The sequence below is a fragment of the Silene latifolia genome, chromosome 6, assembly GCF_048544455.1.
Source record: "Silene latifolia isolate original U9 population chromosome 6, ASM4854445v1, whole genome shotgun sequence".
NCBI classification, from domain to species: Eukaryota; Viridiplantae; Streptophyta; class Magnoliopsida; order Caryophyllales; family Caryophyllaceae; genus Silene; species Silene latifolia.
In genome coordinates this window covers 48,461,531-48,486,143 of record NC_133531.1, presented here as the reverse complement: position 1 = coordinate 48,486,143, position 24,613 = coordinate 48,461,531, and the positions used below count along the sequence as shown (strand labels likewise).

Sequence of the window (24,613 nt, the reverse complement as noted above, 5' to 3'; positions counted from 1 at the left end):
ATTCAATCGTGACAGTCTTTGAAAGCTTATTGTGAAAAATCCACACATTAAATCTTGTTGATTCCAACTCCATAGGAAAGTAGACTTCTTCAAGATTTTATCCATGTAAGGAACAAAAATTTTCACCGTCTAAATCCTGAGATATGGCCATTTGAATTCAGACCTGATATTCTGAAACTGCTGGAGTATTTCAGATCTGTCTGATTCATTTCAAAAATGCATTTCTCTCAAGATAAAATAGCTTTTGGTCCTATTCCAAAGCTCATAGCTAGTTAACACCTTAAACTTTCCAATGACCCCAGAATCAAAGGTTTTGCATGAGTAGAACTTTAGATATTGAGCTTCAAAGTCAGGTCTGTTGGATTTGATGTTTAGAGTGCAATGTAGAAACTTGTTTTTCTTCCTCTAAATTGCTTTCAAATGTGGCATTCCCTTGGGCAGTACTGAAGTAAAACGAGAGTGTGGTCCTTAATCAGCCCAAAATAGGCCAAAAAAACGCAGCAAAAGCGACAACAATTGCAAAGAAATTTAAGACCTTTAAAAATGACCCCAAAATTAACATAAAAAAGACCTAAAAAACCGGGCTAGGGATAGGACGGTCCCGGAAACCGTTTGGGTTATCATCACCCTCACATAGTCACATTAGCATGAGCAAATGAGAAAGGGATGAAGAGCCACGACCAAACACAACAAACCCAACATACGACACAAAACAGGACCAGAATAACAAAACGAACAGTCAGACGGACTGTTTAAACTTCGTTGAAATAGGCTGTTTTCGTGTATTTGTATTGTTTCGGTTTTGGGTTGTTTTGTGAGGATTTATTTTGACATAAAATGAAAGACTAAAAGAAAACATTTCACTATGAGCCCGGTTTTGCATTCAACAAAACCCGTTTGATGGGCGTGAAATGAACAATAAAAACATCTCACTATGAGCCCGGTTTTGCATTCAACAAATACCGTTTGATGGGCATGAGATGAACAAGATATGACCTAAACGAGATCACAAACCAAGTTTAGGCCTAGGAGTAGTTTTGCCCGAGATCACGAAGCAAGGGCTCAACTCCGCTCCAAAGCACTAAGCAAATGGAGGTTCTCTCACACTAAGCAAAGATGAGATTGTCCAAGCACTAAGCAAAGGACTTAAGGGTTTTCAAAACCTCTCATATTTTCATTCTCAAAAATCTGATTTGTTACAAGGGAAATGAGCTCCTTTTATAGAGACTCACAAATCATCTAGGCCATCCATCTAACAATAGATCCTAAGGCCATAAATTAAAGAGAAACAACTAAATCCTAGCCATCCATCTAAGACTTAATCTAAAGGCTACAAATTAAAGAGGAACAAAACAAAAGATACAAAGTTGACAAAATACAAAGAACAAGGCTATTGGACAGCTCCTTGGACTGTTAAAAACCGTGACAAAGGGCTGCCATATTGATGGTTAATGTTCCTTCCTTGCTTGGCATTTTGCTTGTACAAAAAAGGGGACCATTTGATGTCGCTTTCGAATGGAATCTTTGCAATTTGTGCTTATCTCTTCACCTTGGAAACCGGCTGTTTTGGCTCAAAAATCTCGGTTGCCACATTTGCTTCAAACTCCCTTTGTTGAGAAAAGTTTGTCCTCAAACTTTCGCGGTTAAGAACATGGTATAACAAAAGACGATTTCAAAAACAAATACGATTTCAGAAAAAATGTAGTATAGATTTTAAAGAGGGAGACAACAAGAGCCCATTCTAGTCAATCACTTAGCAAAGACCGAACCCTCTTGTTAGCCAACTCGATCCGAGCAACACACAAATGCTCGAACCAAAGCTAGCACTCACAAATCAAGCCGCGCCCAGATTTGAGAGGTCACACCCTAAAACACCAAGGACCACCATTTCCCAAGATCGTCTTGGTTTAAGAAAACGCAAGAGCCGAAGCTCTGATACCAATTTGAAGTGAAACGCTCAAGACTCAGAATTTGGTTAAAACTGACTCGATTTGGACAGTGTTTTGGACTGTTTAATCGTGATAAAAACGAGTAAAAACTCAACAGAAACTCTGAAGACTGCAATCGAACAGTCGACAGAACTGTTTATAACCACGGTTCCAGAACTCTACAATCGAATAGAGTAAAGGATGTGATTGGGATATGACTTAATCCAAGCACAAAGCCACTAGATTAAGCCTAAGGGAAATTTCAAGCACTAAGCAAAGAGGACTATTCAAGCACTCAGCAAAGAATAGGTTTTGATGAAGAAAACACTTGGTTTCTTACTCATTCTTTAATTCACTCAAATCTGATTTTTACACTAGGGTATGCCTTGCTTTTATAGGCCAAGCCAAGCAATCCTATCCAACCATCTAATCCTAGCATCTAACGGCTCAAAAGCACCTAGGAAAACCGGTACAAAAGTGGCCCAAGGCCTTACACAAAGTTCTTACACAAGTTGAAAAACAAATGCTAAAAACAAGAAAAGTAAACTAATAAGGACAATGATTATTTGGACTCCTTGGAAGCTTCAAATGGTCCTCATACCAGCCTAAAAAGAGCCTTGGAGTAGCCATCATAGAGTCAAACAAAAGCCCTTACACAAGCCTTACACAAATGTAAGAGTGAAAGCGACATTCAGACCTTCCTTGAAAGCGACATTTGATCTTCATTTGAAAATGATAAAACATCCCTCTTGGACTCTCTTGGACGACCAACCAACTCTTATTTAGCCTAGGATTGTCTTGATTTATTTAACTAGAAAGAATAGGACCATTTGGAAGCGAAATAAGGTCGATTGTTGAAAACCGATAAACTCGTTACTCGGTTTTGTCTCGTGACTTTATCTTAGTTCGGATCCTTATTTAAATAAAAGTCCCTAGCCAAAAAGTCTCCAAATTCATTAAAGAATTGAGACATGACAAAAATTACCGTGCCTTCTTAGACGGATTTTGGAGTTTGGACCTCGTTTTGCGTGAAGGATCAAAATCGGGTGGAAGCATAGTTTAGGCGTGGCTCCTTTTGCTTCAAACTCTCCCTCTTGAAAAGGACTTGTCCTCAAGTCCTCGACATCACCATCCTTGACCTTCTCATAGTATTGACTTAAGTCCTCAACATTAAAGATGACATGTATGCCCAAGAGAACCAACCCAATCGAACTAGGACTCGGGTTTTCGGACAAGGACTCGAAACTGAACAGCGCAATGGACTATCTGTTTGTGATATAAGGACTGAAACTTTGGACGGACAAGGGAGAATTAAACCGTCGACAGGACTATTTAATTCTTGCAGAGAACTCTAACATGAAAACAATTTGCTTGAGTTCGGTGAGCTTGAGAGGACCTCTTCCACTTGCCATGGACCATTCTTTTCTTTGCTTGACGACCCTTCCCTTGTTGAAATGTGTCCACATGGGATCTCCGGGATCAAATACTTTGGTTTGCAAAGGACTCTTGGACCTTTCCTCGCAAGTCCCATTGTCCTTCTCGGTTTGATCATGGATTGAGAAGCTCTCCTTGACTTGCTCTTTACCAACATGACATCCTTTGCTAGAGCAAACATTTAGCATGATTTCTTGCATTAGGACAGCCACCTTGTCATTGCTACTAGCGTCACTTTCAATCTCAAACGAATTAATGAAATTTGGAATAGAGAAAGTAGGATAATCACATTGCAAACCATTGAAAGTTCCCTCGGTTTGATCATTGGTGAACGGCTTCCCTTTAACTCGTCCCTTGGAATCATTCCACTTGAGCTTGCTTTGTTTAAGTGGGCATTCTCCTACCTTGCCATCGGAGTTATATATACCACGGCTGCCCAAATGAGGTTTAGGGACCTCGGTCATCAACTCCATGGTGGTACTTGGTGAGACATCTTCATAGAGTTTAATCAATCCTTGAACTTTGGTAGGGAATGGTTCCTCTTGTTCTTTGGACATATCATTGGTAGGGAGAGCATGGACACTCTTCATACCAACCACCTCTTGATTTAGCACCTCAATATGATTAGTAGATGCTTTCCAAGTAACCAAGCCAAGACCCATACCCGTTTCCGCCAAATCATCACCCATTTCCTCATGACCCATTTCGTCCACATCCTTATTAATCACAAGGATCTCATCATCACCCCAATGCACTAACTCAAATGTGTTAAGGGCTTTCTTTGTTGGGCATTCTTTAACAAAGTGACCAAAGCCTTGACATTGATAACATTTTTTTAGGGTGGTGACCTTTTTTTGTGAGGTTTCGGTTGCCTTACCCTTGTCAAGAGTTGTGATTTCGGTTAGAGGGTTTGGTTTAACAACCTTGGTCACGGTTTGAACCTTGTGGGGGACTGTTTTGGAGGACAATTTTGTGGTAATAGGCTCATTCATTTCGGTTTTGGGTCGGGGTTTATGAGGGACTATTTTGGACGACCATTTTGTGGTGGTAGACATGTTTCGGGTGTAGTTTCTAGGCACAAACTTTCTCAAGGACAAATGGTTTACACAACGAGTCACAAGGACTAATAAACAAGGACAAATGGTTCACACAACAAGGACCAAGGACTAAAGAACAAGGACAAATGGTTAACACAATGAGGCACAAGGACTAATGAACAAGGACAAATGGTTGACACAACGAGTCACAAGGACAAATAGTTTACACAACGAGTCACAATGACTAATGAACAAGGACAAATGGTTCACACAACGAGTCACAAGGACTAATGAACAAGGTTAAATAGTTTACACAACGAGTCACAAGGACAAATGAACAAGGACAAATGGTTCACACAACGAGTCACAAGGACTAAAGAACAAGGAAAAATAGTTAACACAAGGAGTCACAAGGACAAATGGTTCACACAACGAGTCACAAGGACTAATGAACAAGGACAAATAGTTTACACAATGAGTCACAAGGACTAATGAACAAGGACAAATGGTTTAAACAACGAGTCACAAAGATAAATGGTTCACACAACGTGTCACAAGGACTAATGAACAAGGATAAATAGTTTACACAACGAGTCAAAAGGACTAATAAACAAGGAAAAATGCTTCACACATCAAGACACAAAAACAAGGACAAATGGTTTACACAACGAGTCACAAGGACTAATAAACAAGGACAAATGGTTCACACAACAAGGACCAAGGACTAAAGAACAAGGAAAAATGGTTCACACAACGAGGCACAAGGACTAATGAATAAGGACAAATGGTTCACACAACGACTCACACGGACTAATGAACAAGGTTAAATAGTTAACATAACGAGTTACAAGGACTAATGAACAAGGATAAATGGTTCACACAACAAGTCACAAGGACTAATAAAGAAGGACAAATAGTTTAGACAATGAGTCACAAGGACTAATGAACAAGGACAAATGATTCACACAACGAGTCACAAGGACTAATGAACAAGGAAAAATGGTTCACACAACAAGTCACAATCACAAGGACAAATGGTTTACACAACGAGTCACAAGGACTAATAAACCAGGACAAATGGTTTAAACAACGAGTCACAAAGACAAATGGTTCACACAACGAGTCACAAGGACTAATGAACAAGGATAAATAGTTTACACAACGAGTCAAAAGGACTAATGAACAAGGAAAAATGCTTCACACAACAAGTCACAACAACAAGGACAAATGGTTTACACAACGAGTCACAAGGACTAATAAACAAGGACAAATGGTTCATACAACAAAGACCAAGGACTAAAGAACAAGGACAAATGGATCACACAACGAGCCACAATGACTAATGAACAAGGACAAATGGTTCACACAACGACTCACAAGGACAAATAGTTTACACAACGAGTCACAATGACTAATGAACAAGGACAAATGGTTCACACAACGAGTCACAAGGACTAATGAACAAGGTCAAATAGTTTACACAACGAGTCACAAGGACAAATGAATAAGGACAAATGGTTCACACAACGAGTCACAAGGACTAATGAACAATGAAAAATGGTTCACACAACAAGTCACAATAACAAGGACAAATGGTTTACACAACGAGTCACAAGGACAAATAAACATGGACAAATGGTTTAAACAACGAGTCACAAGGACTAAAGAACAAGGACAAATGGTTCACACAACGAGTCACAAGAACTAATGAACAAGGACAAATGGTTCACAAAACGAGTCACATGGACTAATGAACAAGGGCAAATAGTTTACCCAATGAGTCAGAAGGACTAATAAACAAGGACAAATGGTTAACATAACGAGTTACAAGGACTAATGAACAAGGATAAATAGTTCACACTGTGTCACAAGGACTAATAAAGAAGGACAAATGGTTCACACAACAAGGACCAAGGACTAAAGAACAAGGAAAAATGGTTCACACAACGAGGCACAAGGACTAATGAATAAGGACAAATGGTTCACACAACGACTCACACGGACTAATGAACAAGGTTAAATAGTTAACATAACGAGTTACAAGGACTAATGAACAAGGATAAATGGTTCACACAACAAGTCACAAGGACTAATAAAGAAGGACAAATAGTTTAGACAACGAGTCACAAGAACTAATGAACAAGGACAAATGATTCACACAACGAGTCACAAGGACTAATGAACAAGGAAAAATGGTTCACACAACAAGTCACAATCACAAGGACAAATGGTTTACACAACGAGTCACAAGGACTAATAAATCAGGACAAATGGTTTAAACAACGAGTCACAAAGACAAATGGTTCACACAACGAGTCACAAGGACTAATGAACAAGGATAAATAGTTTAAACAACGAGTCAAAAGGACTAATGAACAAGGAAAAATGCTTCACACAACAAGTCACAACAACAAGGACAAATGGTTTACACAACGAGTCACAAGGACTAATAAACAAGGACAAATGGTTCACACAACAAAGACCAAGGACTAAAGAACAAGGACAAATGGATCACACAACGAGCCACAATGACTAATGAACAAGGACAAATGGTTCACACAACGACGCACAAGGACAAATAGTTTACACAACGAGTCACAATGACTAATGAACAAGGACAAATGGTTCACACAACGAGTCACAAGGACTAATGAACAAGGTCAAATAGTTTACACAACGAGTCACAAGGACAAATGAATAAGGACAAATGGTTCACACAACGAGTCACAAGGACTAATGAACAATGAAAAATGGTTCACACAACAAGTCACAATAACAAGGACAAATGGTTTACACAACGAGTCACAAGGACTAATAAACATGGATAAATGGTTTAAACAACGAGTCACAAGGACTAAAGAACAAGGACAAATGGTTCACACAACGAGTCACAAGAATTAATGAACAAGGACAAATGGTTCACACAACGAGTCACATGGACTAATGAACAAGGGCAAATGGTTTACCCAATGAGTCAGAAGGACTAATAAACAAGGACAAATGGTTAACATAACGAGTTACAAGGACTAATGAACAAGGATAAATAGTTCACACAACAAGTCACAAGGACTAATAAAGAAGGACAAATAGTTTAGACAACGAGTCACAAGGACTAATGAACAAGGACAAATGATTCACACAACGAGTCACAAGGACTAATGAACAAGGAAAATGGTTCACACAACAAGTCACAATCACAAGGACAAATGGTTTACACAACGAGTCACAAGGACTAATAAACCAGGACAAATGGTTTAAACAACGAGTCACAAAGACAAATGGTTCACACAACGAGTCACAAGGACTAATGAACAAGGATAAATAGTTTACACAACGAGTCAAAAAAACTAATGAACAAGGAAAAATGCTTCACACATCAAGTCACAACAACAAGGACAAATGGTTTACACAACGAGTCACAAGGACTAATAAACAAGGACAAAGGGTTCACACAACAAGGACCAAGGACTAAAGAACAAGGACAAATGGTTAACACAACGAGGCACACGGACTAATGAACAAGGACAAATGGTTCACACAACGACTCACAAGGACAAATAGTTTACACAACGAGTCACAATGACTAATGAACAAGGACAAATGGTTCACACAACGAGTCACAAGGACTAATGAACAAGGTCAAATAGTTTACACAACGAGTCACAAGGACAAATGAATAAGGACAAATGGTTCACACAACGAGTCACAAGGACTAATGAACAATGAAAAATGGTTCACACAACAAGTCACAATAACAAGGACAAATGGTTTACACAACGAGTCACAAGGACTAATAAACATGGATAAATGGTTTAAACAACGAGTCAGAAGGACTAAAGAACAAGGACAAATGGTTCACACAACGAGTCACAAGAACTATTGAACAAGGACAAATGGTTCACACAACGAGTTACATGGACTAATGAACAAGGGCAAATGGTTTACCCAATGAGTCAGAAGGACTAATAAACAAGGACAAATGGTTAACATAACGAGTTACAAGGACTAATGAACAAGGATAAATAGTTCACACAACAAGTCACAAGGACTAATAAAGAAGGACAAATAGTTTAGACAACGAGTCACAAGGACTAATGAACAAGGACAAATGATTCACACAACGAGTCACAAGGACTAATGAACAAGGAAAAATGGTTCACACAACAAGTCACAATCACAAGGACAAATGGTTTACACAACGAGTCACAAGGACTAATAAACCAGGACAAATGGTTTAAACAACGAGTCACAAAGACAAATGGTTCACACAACGAGTCACAAGGACTAATGAACAAGGATAAATAGTTTACACAACGAGTCAAAAGGACTAATGAACAAGGAAAAATGCTTCACACAACAAGTCACAACAACAAGGACAAATGGTTTACACAACGAGTCACAAGGACTAATAAACAAGGACAAATGGTTCACACAACAAAGACCAAGGACTAAAGAACAAGGACAAATGGATCACACAACGAGCCACAATGACTAATGTGAAACAAATCAAACCGAGAAAGGCCACATTTCACCCGGTTTTGGACCTTGCACAAGATTGAGGTCTAACATGAATTCCGTCTAAGAAGTCGTGCCATTTTCCAGCATGGGATTAATCTTTGGTGAGTTTGGGACGTTTTTATGTAGGAACTTATATCCCAAAGCCGTTCCTATCATAGAGTTTGCCAAGCTTTTAAAACCGTGCGCAATCAGGACCATGGCTGGAACAAGCTTAGTTTTTTGTGCATTATGTCGCTATCAACCTTCCTCTTTTGAACCAACAAAGCTCAAGGGACTTTATGGCTGCAGCAAGGACTCTTACACGGTTTCCTCAAGCCCCATTTCAGTCCATATAATCATAAATAAGAAGTTGAGCTACAAACAAGGAAGTTTGGACTATTAGTTTACTTTCTTTGCTTTATGTCCTTTTCATTTCAGATTTGTCATAGCCTAGGCTGCCGTTTTCTTGGTTGTTAGCTGCTACTTTTGTGACCTTTAGATGTACTTAGTAATCAAGGGTCAAGATTGTAAGCCTTGGTCTATATAAACCAAGCTAAACACTTGAGAACTTCAGATTGGAGTTAATGAAAATTATGAGTTTTATGAGGTTTCTCAAAACCCTTGATTAGTTCTTTGCTTAGTGCTAGAACAACTCCATTACTTAGTGTTTGGGGTCGTGTATCTTGGTTTGCTTTGTGATCTGACCAAGTGCATAAGGGGATTAGTTCTTGCTTTGTGATCTTGAACAACATCCCGAGTCTTGAGATTGCTTTGTGATCTTCTCAAGTCATATCCCGAGTCTTGTTATTGTTTTGTGTCAAAACAGTCCCAAAGTTTCTGTTTTGTTGCCTTAAGTTATTGTGGGAATTGTTATTTGAATGTTTAGTTCATAAGCATTTAAGTTACAATCTTATTTCCATTGCTTTCTTTCAAAGTTATCAAGCTATTTAGGATCTTATATTCGTCCAAAACAGGCTGTTTCGTGCCTTGCTTTGGTTGAATCGTTTATTAGCTTCTAAATGTGTCCTTATATAGCTTGTTGGTCCTTAAAACAATCCATCTAAGTGTCCAAATCGAGTCCTTTGTTGAGTCTAATTCTGTCCAAGTTAGTTCTTGTTTTCGAGTCTTATATGTCCAAAAATCAAGTCCTAAGAGTTTTACTCCAAATTGGTTATCAGAGCTTTGGTTAACAACAAAATCCTTTCTTTGTGAGTTCATCATACCCTAACCACATTAAAAACACAAAAAACAACCATGAGTGAAGAAAGGATTGCTGGAATTGAAACACAAGTTACTCAACTTTCTGAAAAATGTGATTTGTTGCTAGAATCTCTCAATGTTATCATGGCTAATATTCCAACACCACCACCAAGAGGAGGACGACCACCTAGAGGCAGGGGTAGAGGCCGTGGCTTCATGGGGAGAGGACGAGCTCATGGTGGCCATGAGGAAGAGGAGCTTTCTGATTCGGAGGAGTCCATGGCCGAGGCCTTTCATGGAGAGCCCAACAAAGACTTAAAGGTAGAAATTCCTGATTTTCATGGTAGTTTAAACCCCGAGGATTTGTTAGATTGGTTTAGGACCATTGAAAGAGTCTTTGAGTTTAAAGGTTATTCTGATGGCAAAGCTTTTAAAGTTGCAATCTTGAAACTCAAAGGCTATGCTTCCCTTTGGTATGAGAACTTAAAAAATCAGAGAAGAAGGGATGGTAAGGAACCTATTAAGTCTTGGTTAAAACTGAAAAAGAAGCTTAATGAGAAGTTTATACCTAAAGAGTACACTCAAGACATTTTCATTAAGCTCACACAACTTAAACAAGACCAACAACCACTTGAGTCATATCTTAGGGACTTTGAACAACTTACCTTGCAATGTGAACTCAATGAGAAGCCCGAACAGAAAATTGCTAGATTTGTTGAAGGTTTAGATACCAAGATTGCTCATAGGGTTAGAATGCAACAAGTATGGTCCTTTGATGAAGCCGTTAATTTGGCTTTAAGGGTTGAGAAATTGGGAAAAGGGAGAGCTGCCACCACAAAAACAGCCGCCAAAACAGCCCCCTACTCCACCCAAACCGAGACCAAGGTTGATGAACCAACCCCTCAAAACAAAACACCTACTCTTGACAAAGGCAAGGCACCCATGATTCCAACCAAAAGCACCACATCTCTGAAAAAATGTTACCAATGTCAAGGGTTCGGTCACTATGCTAAAGAGTGTCCAACCAAGAGAGCCCTTAGCACATTTGAGGTAGTTCATTGGGGTGAGGATGAGATCCTTGTTTGTGATGATAGTAAGGAAGAAACGGTGCAAGAGGAGGCTGCCATGGTGGTAGAACCGGATGAGGGAATGAGTTTGGTCATTTGGAGAGCATTGAGTACCCAACCTATGGAAGTAAACCAAAGACAACAACTCTTTAGGTCTAGGTGCACCATTCAAGGGAAAGTGTGCAACCTTATCATTGATGGAGGAAGTTGTACTAATGTGGCTTCTAATACTCTCATTGAGAAGCTCTCTTTGCCTACACAAGATCATCCTAATCCTTATAAGTTGAGGTGGCTCAACAAAGGGGCTGAAATTAAGGTGGATAAGCAATGCCTAGTGTCTTTCTCCATTGGCAAGAACTATGTTGATGAGGTTCTTTGTGATGTTCTACCTATGGATGCTTGCCATCTTCTACTTGGAAGACCATGGGAGTTTGATAAAGATTCAATGCATAATGGTCAAGACAACACCTATATTTTCAAGCTTGGTTCAAAGAAAGTTGTGCTAGCACCCCTACCACCCGAGTCCTTGTTTGAACCACCCAAGAAAGTATTATTGATCAATGAAGACAAAGTGAGTCAAGGGGAGGACGGCATGGGGACTGACCATGTTGTCCATGCCAAAGATGAGTTCAAGGAGCCAAGGGTTCAAGCATTACTCAAATGGAAAGATCAAACCGAGGGTTTCTTTGAAGGCTTGCAATGTGAGCCTACTTCATTTCCTAATCCAAGTTTAACTAACTCATTTGAATTCAAGTGCAAGGCTAGTGATGGCAATGGCCACGGCAATGAGGCTGCCCAAGTGCAAAATTTCGAACCAATTGTTGAGGAATGGAAGGGAGTCGAGAAACGAGTTGAAAGAGATCCTCCCATCCATGCTAAGGCCATGAAATGCAAGGAAATGTCTATGGCTCCTAAGCAAGCTCGCATATTCAGGCCCGGGGACCTTGTGTGGGTTAAAATCAACAAGCAAAGAGTCCTTAAGAAAGGAAGAAACAAGTCCATAGCAAGTGAAGAAGGTCCTTTCAAAGTCATCAAGCAAATTGGGTTCAATAAGTACAAAGTTGATCTCTTGGGAATTCATGTAACATTTGATGTTGGGGACTTGAGTCCAAGCTATGTGGAGAATGAGGATGATGATTTCCAGGACTTGAGGGCAAGTCCTTTTGAAGAAGGGGAGATTGAAACAAATCAAACCGAGAAAGGCCACATTTCACCCGGTTTTGGACCTTGCACAAGATTGAGGTCTAACATGAATTCCGTCTAAGAAGTCGTGCCATTTTCCAGCATGGGATTAATCTTTGGTGAGTTTGGGACGTTTTTATGTAGGAACTTATATCCCAAAGCCGTTCCTATCATAGAGTTTGCCAAGCTTTTAAAACCGTGCGCAATCAGGACCATGGCTGGAACAAGCTTAGTTTTTTGTGCATTATGTCGCTATCAACCTTCCTCTTTTGAACCAACAAAGCTCAAGGGACTTTATGGCTGCAGCAAGGACTCTTACACGGTTTCCTCAAGCCCCATTTCAGTCCATATAATCATAAATAAGAAGTTGAGCTACAAACAAGGAAGTTTGGACTATTAGTTTACTTTCTTTGCTTTATGTCCTTTTCATTTCAGATTTGTCATAGCCTAGGCTGCCGTTTTCTTGGTTGTTAGCTGCTACTTTTGTGACCTTTAGATGTACTTAGTAATCAAGGGTCAAGATTGTAAGCCTTGGTCTATATAAACCAAGCTAAACACTTGAGAACTTCAGATTGGAGTTAATGAAAATTATGAGTTTTATGAGGTTTCTCAAAACCCTTGATTAGTTCTTTGCTTAGTGCTAGAACAACTCCATTACTTAGTGTTTGGGGTCGTGTATCTTGGTTTGCTTTGTGATCTGACCAAGTGCATAAGGGGATTAGTTCTTGCTTTGTGATCTTGAACAACATCCCGAGTCTTGAGATTGCTTTGTGATCTTCTCAAGTCATATCCCGAGTCTTGTTATTGTTTTGTGTCAAAACAGTCCCAAAGTTTCTGTTTTGTTGCCTTAAGTTATTGTGGGAATTGTTATTTGAATGTTTAGTTCATAAGCATTTAAGTTACAATCTTATTTCCATTGCTTTCTTTCAAAGTTATCAAGCTATTTAGGATCTTATATTCGTCCAAAACAGGCTGTTTCGTGCCTTGCTTTGGTTGAATCGTTTATTAGCTTCTAAATGTGTCCTTATATAGCTTGTTGGTCCTTAAAACAATCCATCTAAGTGTCCAAATCGAGTCCTTTGTTGAGTCTAATTCTGTCCAAGTTAGTTCTTGTTTTCGAGTCTTATATGTCCAAAAATCAAGTCCTAAGAGTTTTACTCCAGGACAAATGGTTCACACAACGACTCACAAGGACAAATAGTTTACACAACGAGTCACAATGACTAATGTACACGGACAAATGGTTCACACAACGAGTCACAAGGACTAATGAACAAGGTCAAATAGTTTACACAACGAGTCACAAGGACAAATGAATAAGGACAAATGGTTCACACAACGAGTTACAAGGACTAATGAACAATGAAAAATGGTTCACACAACAAGTCACAATAACAAGGACAAATGGTTTACACAACGAGTCACAAGGACTAATAAACATGGACAAATGGTTTAAACAACGAGTCACAAGGACTAAAGAACAAGGACAAATGGTTCACACAACGAGTCACAAGAACTAATGAACAAGGACAAATGGTTCACACAACGAGTCACATGGACTAATGAACAAGGGCAAATGGTTTACCCAATGAGTCAGAAGGACTAATAAACAAGGACAAATGGTTAACATAACGAGTTACAAGGACTAATGAACAAGGATAAATAGTTCACACAACAAGTCACAAGGACTAATAAAGAAGGACAAATAGTTTAGACAACGAGTCATAAGGACTAATGAACAAGGACAAATGATTCACACAACGAGTCACAAGGACTAATGAACAAGGAAAAATGGTTCACACAACAAGTCACAATCACAAGGACAAATGGTTTACACAACGAGTCACAAGGACTAATAAACCAGGACAAATGGATTAAACAACGAGTCACAAAGACAAATGGTTCACACAACGAGTCACAAGGACTAATGAACAAGGATAAATAGTTTACACAACGAGTCAAAAAGACTAATGAACAAGGAAAAATGCTTCACACATCAAGTCACAACAACAAGGACAAATGGTTTACACAACGAGTCACAAGGACTAATAAACAAGGACAAAGGGTTCACACAACAAGGACCGAGGACTAAAGAACAAGGACAAATGGTTAACACAACGAGGCACAAGGACTAACGAACAAGGACAAATGGTTGACACAACGAGTCACAAGGACAAATAGTTTACACAACGAGTCACAATGACTAATGAACAAGGACAAATGGTTCACACAACGAGTCACAAGGACTAATGAACAAGGTCAAATAGTTTACACAACGAGTCACAAGGACAAATGAATAAGGACAAATGGTTCACACAACGAGTCACAAGGACTAAAGAACAATGAAAAATGGTTCACACAACAAGTCACAATAACAAGGACAAATGGTTTACACAACGAGTCACAAGGACTAATAAACATGGACAAATGGTTCAAACAACGAGTCACAAGGACTAAAGAACAAGGACAAATGGTTCACACAACGAGTCACAAGAACTAATGAACAAGGACAAATGGTTCACACAACGAGTCACATGAACTAATGAACAAGGGCAAATGGTTTACCCAATGAGTCAGAAGGACTAATAAACAAGGACAAATGGTTAACATAACGAGTTACAAGGACTAATGAACAAGGATAAATAGTTCACACAACAAGTCACAAGGACTAATAAAGAAGGACAAATAGTTTAGACAACGAGTCACAAGGACTAATGAACAAGGACAAATGATTCACACAACGAGTCACAAGGACTAATGAACAAGGAAAAATGGTTCACACAACAAGTCACAATCACAAGGACAAATGGTTTACACAACGAGTCACAAGGACTAATAAACCAGGACAAATGGTTTAAACAACGAGTCACAAAGACAAATGGTTCACACAACGAGTCACAAGGACTAATGAACAAGGATAAATAGTTTACACAACGAGTCAAAAGGACTAATGAACAAGGAAAAATGCTTCACACAACAAGTCACAACAACAAGGACAAATGGTTTACACAACGAGTCACAAGGACTAATAAACAAGGACAAATGGTTCACACAACAAAGACCAAGGACTAAAGAACAAGGACAAATGGATCACACAACGAGCCACAATGACTAATGAACAAGGACAAATGGTTCACACAACGACTCACAAGGACAAATAGTTTACACAACGAGTCACAATGACTAATGTACAAGGACAAATGGTTCACACAACGAGTCACAAGGACTAATGAACAAGGTCAAATAGTTTACACAACGAGTCACAAGGACAAATGAATAAGGACAAATGGTTCACACAACGAGTTACAAGGACTAATGAACAATGAAAAATGGTTCACACAACAAGTCACAATAACAAGGACAAATGGTTTACACAACGAGTCACAAGGACTAATAAACATGGACAAATGGTTTAAACAACGAGTCACAAGGACTAAAGAACAAGGACAAATGGTTCACACAACGAGTCACAAGAACTAATGAACAAGGACAAATGGTTCACACAACGAGTCACATGGACTAATGAACAAGGGCAAATGGTTTACCCAATGAGTCAGAAGGACTAATAAACAAGGACAAATGGTTAACATAACGAGTTACAAGGACTAATGAACAAGGATAAATAGTTCACACAACAAGTCACAAGGACTAATAAAGAAGGACAAATAGTTTAGACAACGAGTCATAAGGACTAATGAACAAGGACAAATGATTCACACAACGAGTCACAAGGACTAATGAACAAGGAAAAATGGTTCACACAACAAGTCACAATCACAGGGACAAATGGTTTACACAACGAGTCACAAGGACTAATAAACCAGGACAAATGGATTAAACAACGAGTCACAAAGACAAATGGTTCACACAACGAGTCACAAGGACTAATGAACAAGGATAAATAGTTTACACAACGAGTCAAAAAGACTAATGAACAAGGAAAAATGCTTCACACATCAAGTCACAACAACAAGGACAAATGGTTTACACAACGAGTCACAAGGACTAATAAACAAGGACAAAGGGTTCACACAACAAGGACCGAGGACTAAAGAACAAGGACAAATGGTTAACACAACGAGGCACAAGGACTAACGAACAAGGACAAATGGTTGACACAACGAGTCACAAGGACAAATAGTTTACACAACGAGTCACAATGACTAATGAACAAGGACAAATGGTTCACACAACGAGTCACAAGGACTAATGAACAAGGTCAAATAGTTTACACAACGAGTCACAAGGACAAATGAATAAGGACAAATGGTTCACACAACGAGTCACAAGGACTAAAGAACAATGAAAAATGGTTCACACAACAAGTCACAATAACAAGGACAAATGGTTTACACAACGAGTCACAAGGAATAATAAACATGGACAAATGGTTCAAACAACGAGTCACAAGGACTAAAGAACAAGGACAAATGGTTCACACAACGAGTCACAAGAACTAATGAACAAGGACAAATGGTTCACACAACGAGTCACATGAACTAATGAACAAGGGCAAATGGTTTACCCAATGAGTCAGAAGGACTAATAAACAAGGACAAATGGTTAACATAACGAGTTACAAGGACTAATGAACAAGGATAAATAGTTCACACAACAAGTCACAAGGACTAATAAAGAAGGACAAATAGTTTAGACAACGAGTCACAAGGACTAATGAACAAGGACAAATGATTCACACAACGAGTCACAAGGACTAATGAACAAGGAAAAATGGTTCACACAACAAGTCACAATCACAAGGACAAATGGTTTACACAACGAGTCACAAGGACTAATAAACCAGGACAAATGGTTTAAACAACGAGTCACAAAGACAAATGGTTCACAAAACGAGTCACAAGGACTAATGAACAAGGATAAATAGTTTACACAACGAGTCAAAAGGACTAATGAACAAGGAAAAATGCTTCACACAACAAGTCACAACAACAAGGACAAATGGTTTACACAACGAGTCACAAGGACTAATAAACAAGGACAAATGGTTCACACAACAAAGACCAAGGACTAAAGAACAAGGACAAATGGATCACACAACGAGCCACAATGACTAATGAACAAGGACAAATGGTTCACACAACGACTCACAAGGACAAATAGTTTACACAACGAGTCACAATGACTAATGTACAAGGACAAATGGTTCACACAACGAGTCACAAGGACTAATGAACAAGGTCAAATAGTTTACACAACGAGTCACAAGGACAAATGAATAAGGACAAATGGTTCACACAACGAGTTACAAGGACTAATGAACAATGAAAAATGGTTCACACAACAAGTCACAATAACAAGGACAAATGGTTTACACAACGAGTCACAAGGACTAATAAACATGGACAAATGGTTTAAACAACGAGTCACAAGGACTAAAGAACAAGGACAAATGGTTCACACAACGAGTCACAAGAACTAATGAACAAGGACAAATGGTTCACACAACGAGTCACATGGACTAATGAACAAGGGCAAATGGTTTACCCAATGAGTCAGAAGGACTAATAAACAAGGACAAATGGTTAACATAACGAGTTACAAGGACTAATGAACAAGGATAAATAGTTCACACAACAAGTCACAAGGACTAATAAAGAAGGACAAATAGTTTAGACAACGAGTCATAAGGACTAATGAACAAGGACAAATGATTCACACAACGAGTCACAAGGACTAATGAACAAGGAAAAATGGTTCACACAACAAGTCACAATCACAGGGACAAATGGTTTACACAACGAGTCACAAGGACTAATAAACCAGGACAAATGGATTAAACAACGAGTCACAAAGACAAATTGTAACACCCGCGAATTTCCCATTTTGACATTTAAAATTTATTAAACCGTTTAACCACTTTATTATATATATTATTATCATTAATACTATGGGGCACTACATTGTTCATTGTGTTGTTTGATCATGCGTGAATCGTGATCCCTACACCTTCCACTTCCTCTACTTTTTAAAAAAAATATATATTTATTATATATATTATTATTACTACTTTTAAATAAATTATTCTTATTATTATTAAATATTATTATTGTTGTTGTCATACGCCCCACCTCCTACTTTCCTCTTTCTTCTTTTCTCCTTTCCAGCGCAAAACACAAACCCAAAGCATTAGTATTATTATTATTATTATTATTATTACAATCAGTCTTCCTTGTGGCGGGTATTTTGTGAGATAAAAAGGGAACAAAATGGGTTAGTGGAGAAAGGAAACCACTTGAATATTGTTACAGAGAGAGAGAAAGTGGGTATTTTGTAAGGTAAATGGTATCCGTCACTCCAAAGTGACGGGTATATCATATCTACAATGAGAATTTGTGTTGTTATATTATTATTACTATTAATATTGTTGTGGTTGTCTGCGTGACCCACCTTTCCTCATTCTTTACTCTCTACTTTTCTTCTTCCTATTTTCTTTTATATATTCCCTGTAAACAAGCACAAAGAACAACAACAAAACAATAGAGCTCCTCCGTACGCCATTTTCGTCCTAGCCAAACCAAGATCCCGCCTTCATAATCTCAACCAAAAACTATTATTCATATTATTGTTTGGGATTGTTTGTTTATGGTTAATTATTTTAAGCTTATCGGAACAAATTTAAGGTAACACGATTCTACCGATCCTAATATTATTACTATCGTTCGAGGTTGTTTGCTTATGTGCTAGTTTCTTTTCGTGTTTGTCGAGATGTTTGACGAAATTTATGAACTTTGGTATTATATTATATGTATATTACTATTACCGTAAAAGTCTATTTTGTGAGATGGGGTTTTCTATCAATTTAATAATCCTTGGTTCAAATCAGCGTATATACTTTTAGTTAGCCGTGAGTTTGGTGCGTATAAGGATTGCAAATCAAGTAATTAGTGATTTTAACATCTAATAGTCTGCACAATGGATTTTTGGTTGGTTGTAAAGAGTTAATTAAAGTTTCATGGTGTAATGCTACTTTGATAATGAGATGGGTTTATGGTAATACTTGGATATGAGTTCAGACTTTGGTCTTTCAGCCGACCGCTTTATTTTATCTTGATAATTTGGATTTTTTATTGTATTTTAATTGTCGTATCCTTTGATCTCGACTCGTGGGTGAGTAGCTTAGAGTTTTACTCTAAGTGTTGAGCACGGTTCATTATTGGACCTTTTGACAATATCGATATTGAAATTGAGATGAATATTGGTTACTGGTATTGAGTTATTGGGGCCGTTGAGCCGAGTTATGTTTACGGTCCAGTGCGACCATGATTACTGAGTTATTTGAGTTTGAGATCGATATTGAGATGGAAATATTGTTTTGCGGTTTTTATCCGCCAGTTCACTCACCCATTGTCCTTGGTCTTAGGTTCGACGATGAGAATACGATATCTGGTTACTTGGGAGTATTATATTATGAGACGGAGTAATGAGTGATATGGAGTCATTAGTTGAGATTGAGATTAGTAAAGGGGAGTGTTTTTATTATTCTCTCTGTTTATTTATATTTTTACATGTCTGTGTTTCCACGCCATGACCAAAAAAATTAAGCTGCTTATATTGAGATATTATCTGTTACTCAGCTTTCCGGCTGACGTGTTTTCTCCCTTCGGGGCTACTCGTCATGGGGGTAGTTCCTTTTTGTCTTCAGGTTTTATTTCAGGTCTTTCCGCTGCAGTTCAAATGGATTTTCAAGTCAAGTTTTTAATTAAAGACTTTGTAAAAGATTTGTTCCATTTTATTTTCATTTGTATAAAAGAGATTTTGTAATAGAGACTTTGTATATTAATTATAATATCCCTGTATTTTCGGCGCGTTTTATATGTAAAAGTTAGTTTTAATTTAGCCGAAAATCAGGGGTGTTACAATTGGTATCAGAGCGGGTTCTTTCTTGGTCAGGTGTTGAGATCGTCATATCTTAGCACCGTTCTTTAAACTTTCTAAACTTTTCTTAAATTTTGAGTTGTCATTTCATTCATTTTTTTTGAAAATTTTACGTTCGAGGACGAACTTTATTTTTAAGGAGGGTGGAATGTAATACCACTCAAATTTTCAATTTATTTTTATCGAACTTCGGGGACGAAGTTCCTTTTAAGGAGGGTAGATTGTAACACCCGCGAATTTCCCATTTTGACATTTAAAATTTATTAAACCGTTTAACCACTTTATTATATATATTATTATCATTAATACTATGGGGCACTACATTGTTCATTGTGTTGTTTGATCATGCGTGAATCGTGATCCCTACACCTTCCACTTCCTCTACTTTTTAAAAAAAATATATATTTATTATATATATTATTATTACTACTTTTAAATAAATTATTCTTATTATTATTAAATATTATTATTGTTGTTGTCATACGCCCCACCTCCTACTTTCCTCTTTCTTCTTTTCTCCTTTCCAGCGCAAAACACAAACCCAAAGCATTAGTATTATTATTATTATTATTATTATTACAATCAGTCTTCCTTGTGGCGGGTATTTTGTGAGATAAAAAGGGAACAAAATGGGTTAGTGGAGAAAGGAAACCACTTGAATATTGTTACAGAGAGAGAGAAAGTGGGTATTTTGTAAGGTAAATGGTATCCGTCACTCCAAAGTGACGGGTATATCATATCTACAATGAGAATTTGTGTTGTTATATTATTATTACTATTAATATTGTTGTGGTTGTCTGCGTGACCCACCTTTCCTCATTCTTTACTCTCTACTTTTCTTCTTCCTATTTTCTTTTATATATTCCTGTAAACAAGCACAGCAACAACAACAAAACAATAGAGCTCCTCCGTACGCCATTTTCGTCCTAGCCAAACCAAGATCCCGCCTTCATAATCTCAACCAAAAACTATTATTCATATTATTGTTTGGGATTGTTTGTTTATGGTTAATTATTTTAAGCTTATCGGAACAAATTTAAGGTAACACGATTCTACCGATCCTAATATTATTACTATCGTTCGAGGTTGTTTGCTTATGTGCTAGTTTCTTTTCGTGTTTGTCGAGATGTTTGACGAAATTTATGAACTTTGGTATTATATTATATGTATATTACTATTACCGTAAAAGTCTATTTTGTGAGATGGGGTTTTCTATCAATTTAATAATCCTTGGTTCAAATCAGCGTATATACTTTTAGTTAGCCGTGAGTTTGGTGCGTATAAGGATTGCAAATCAAGTAATTAGTGATTTTAACATCTAATAGTCTGCACAATGGATTTTTGGTTGGTTGTAAAGAGTTAATTAAAGTTTCATGGTGTAATGCTACTTTGATAATGAGATGGGTTTATGGTAATACTTGGATATGAGTTCAGACTTTGGTCTTTCAGCCGACCGCTTTATTTTATCTTGATAATTTGGATTTTTTATTGTATTTTAATTGTCGTATCCTTTGATCTCGACTCGTGGGTGAGTAGCTTAGAGTTTTACTCTAAGTGTTGAGCACGGTTCATTATTGGACCTTTTGACAATATCGATATTGAAATTGAGATGAATATTGGTTACTGGTATTGAGTTATTGGGGCCGTTGAGCCGAGTTATGTTTACGGTCCAAAGACCATGATTACCGAGTTATTTGAGTTTGAGATCGATATTGAGATGGAAATATTGTTTTGCGGTTTTTATCCGCCAGTTCACTCACCCATTGTCCTTGGTCTTAGGTTCGACGATGAGAATACGATATCTGGTTACTTGGGAGTATTATATTATGAGACGGAGTAATGAGTGATATGGAGTCATTAGTTGAGATTGAGATTAGTAAAGGGGAGTGTTTTTATTATTCTCTCTGTTTATTTATATTTTTACATGTCTGTGTTTCCACGCCATGACCAAAAAAATTAAATTCGCTTATATTGAGATATTATCTCATTACTCGACTTTCCTACGTGACGTGTTTTCTCCCTTCGGGGCTACTCGTCATGGGGGTAGTTCCTTTTTGTCTTCAGGTTTTATTTCAGGTCTTTCCGCTGCAGTTCAAATGGATTTTCAAGTCAAGTTTTTAATTAAAGACTTTGTAAAAGATTTGTTCCATTTTATTTTCATTTGTATAAAAGAGATTTTGTAATAGAGACTTTGTATATTAATTATAATATCCCTGTATTTTCGGCGCGTTTTATATGTAAAAGTTAGTTTTAATTTAGCCGAAAATCAGGGGTGTTACAAAATGGTTCACACAACGAGTCACAAGGACTAATGAACAAGGATAAATAGTTTACACAACGAGTCAAAAAGACTAATGAACAAGGAAAAATGCTTCACACATCAAGTCACAACAACAAGGACAAATGGTTTACACAACGAGTCACAAGGACTAATAAACAAGGACAAAGGGTTCACACAACAAGGACCGAGGACTAAAGAACAAGGACAAATGGTTAACACAACGAGGCACAAGGACTAACGAACAAGGACAAATGGTTGACACAACGAGTCACAAGGACAAATAGTTTACACAACGAGTCACAATGACTAATGAACAAGGACAAATGGTTCACACAACGAGTCACAAGGACTAATGAACAAGGTCAAATAGTTTACACAACGAGTCACAAGGACAAATGAATAAGGACAAATGGTTCACACAACGAGTCACAAGGACTAAAGAACAATGAAAAATGGTTCACACAACAAGTCACAATAACAAGGACAAATGGTTTACACAACGAGTCACAAGGAATAATAAACATGGACAAATGGTTCAAACAACGAGTCACAAGGACTAAAGAACAAGGACAAATGGTTCACACAACGAGTCACAAGAACTAATGAACAAGGACAAATGGTTCACACAACGAGTCACATGAACTAATGAACAAGGGCAAATGGTTTACCCAATGAGTCAGAAGGACTAATAAACAAGGACAAATGGTTAACATAACGAGTTACAAGGACTAATGAACAAGGATAAATAGTTCACACAACAAGTCACAAGGACTAATAAAGAAGGACAAATAGTTTAGACAACGAGTCACAAGGACTAATGAACAAGGACAAATGATTCACACAACGAGTCACAAGGACTAATGAACAAGGAAAAATGGTTCACACAACAAGTCACAATCACAAGGACAAATGGTTTACACAACGAGTCACAAGGACTAATAAACCAGGACAAATGGTTTAAACAACGAGTCACAAAGACAAATGGTTCACACAACGAGTCACAAGGACTAATGAACAAGGATAAATAGTTTACACAACGAGTCAAAAGGACTAATGAACAAGGAAAAATGCTTCACACAACAAGTCACAACAACAAGGACAAATGGTTTACACAACGAGTCACAAGGACTAATAAACAAGGACAAATGGTTCACACAACAAAGACCAAGGACTAAAGAACAAGGACAAATGGATCACACAACGAGCCACAATGACTAATGAACAAGGACAAATGGTTCACACAACGACTCACAAGGACAAATAGTTTACACAACGAGTCACAATGACTAATGTACAAGGACAAATGGTTCACACAACGAGTCACAAGGACTAATGAACAAGGTCAAATAGTTTACACAACGAGTCACAAGGACAAATGAATAAGGACAAATGGTTCACACAACGAGTTACAAGGAATAATGAACAATGAAAAATGGTTCACACAACAAGTCACAATAACAAGGACAAATGGTTTACACAACGAGTCACAAGGACTAATAAACATGGACAAATGGTTTAAACAACGAGTCACAAGGACTAAAGAACAAGGACAAATGGTTCACACAACGAGTCACAAGAACTAATGAACAAGGACAAATGGTTCACACAACGAGTCACATGGACTAATGAACAAGGGCAAATGGTTTACCCAATGAGTCAGAAGGACTAATAAACAAGGACAAATGGTTAACATAACGAGTTACAAGGACTAATGAACAAGGATAAATAGTTCACACAACAAGTCACAAGGACTAATAAAGAAGGACAAATAGTTTAGACAACGAGTCATAAGGACTAATGAACAAGGACAAATGATTCACACAACGAGTCACAAGGACTAATGAACAAGGAAAAATGGTTCACACAACAAGTCACAATCACAAGGACAAATGGTTTACACAACGAGTCACAAGGACTAATAAACCAGGACAAATGGATTAAACAACGAGTCACAAAGACAAATGGTTCACACAACGAGTCACAAGGACTAATGAACAAGGATAAATAGTTTACACAACGAGTCAAAAAGACTAATGAACAAGGAAAAATGCTTCACACATCAAGTCACAACAACAAGGACAAATGGTTTAC

At 37.8% G+C, this 24,613-nt stretch overlaps 2 long non-coding RNA genes across 2 annotated transcripts; both read left to right on the top strand.

Annotated features, from left to right (window-relative positions):
• Positions 1 to 18,845: 18,845 nt before the first annotated feature.
• On the top strand, positions 18,846 to 20,178 carry LOC141658751 (uncharacterized). Its single transcript, XR_012549394.1, has 2 exons — positions 18,846 to 18,986; positions 19,992 to 20,178. It is a non-coding gene; the product is annotated as an uncharacterized LOC141658751 (long non-coding RNA).
• Positions 20,179 to 20,922: 744 nt separating this feature from the next.
• On the top strand, positions 20,923 to 22,475 carry LOC141658750 (uncharacterized). The gene is made up of 2 exons (XR_012549393.1): positions 20,923 to 21,282; positions 22,289 to 22,475. It is a non-coding gene; the product is annotated as an uncharacterized LOC141658750 (long non-coding RNA).
• Positions 22,476 to 24,613: the final 2,138 nt, after the last annotated feature.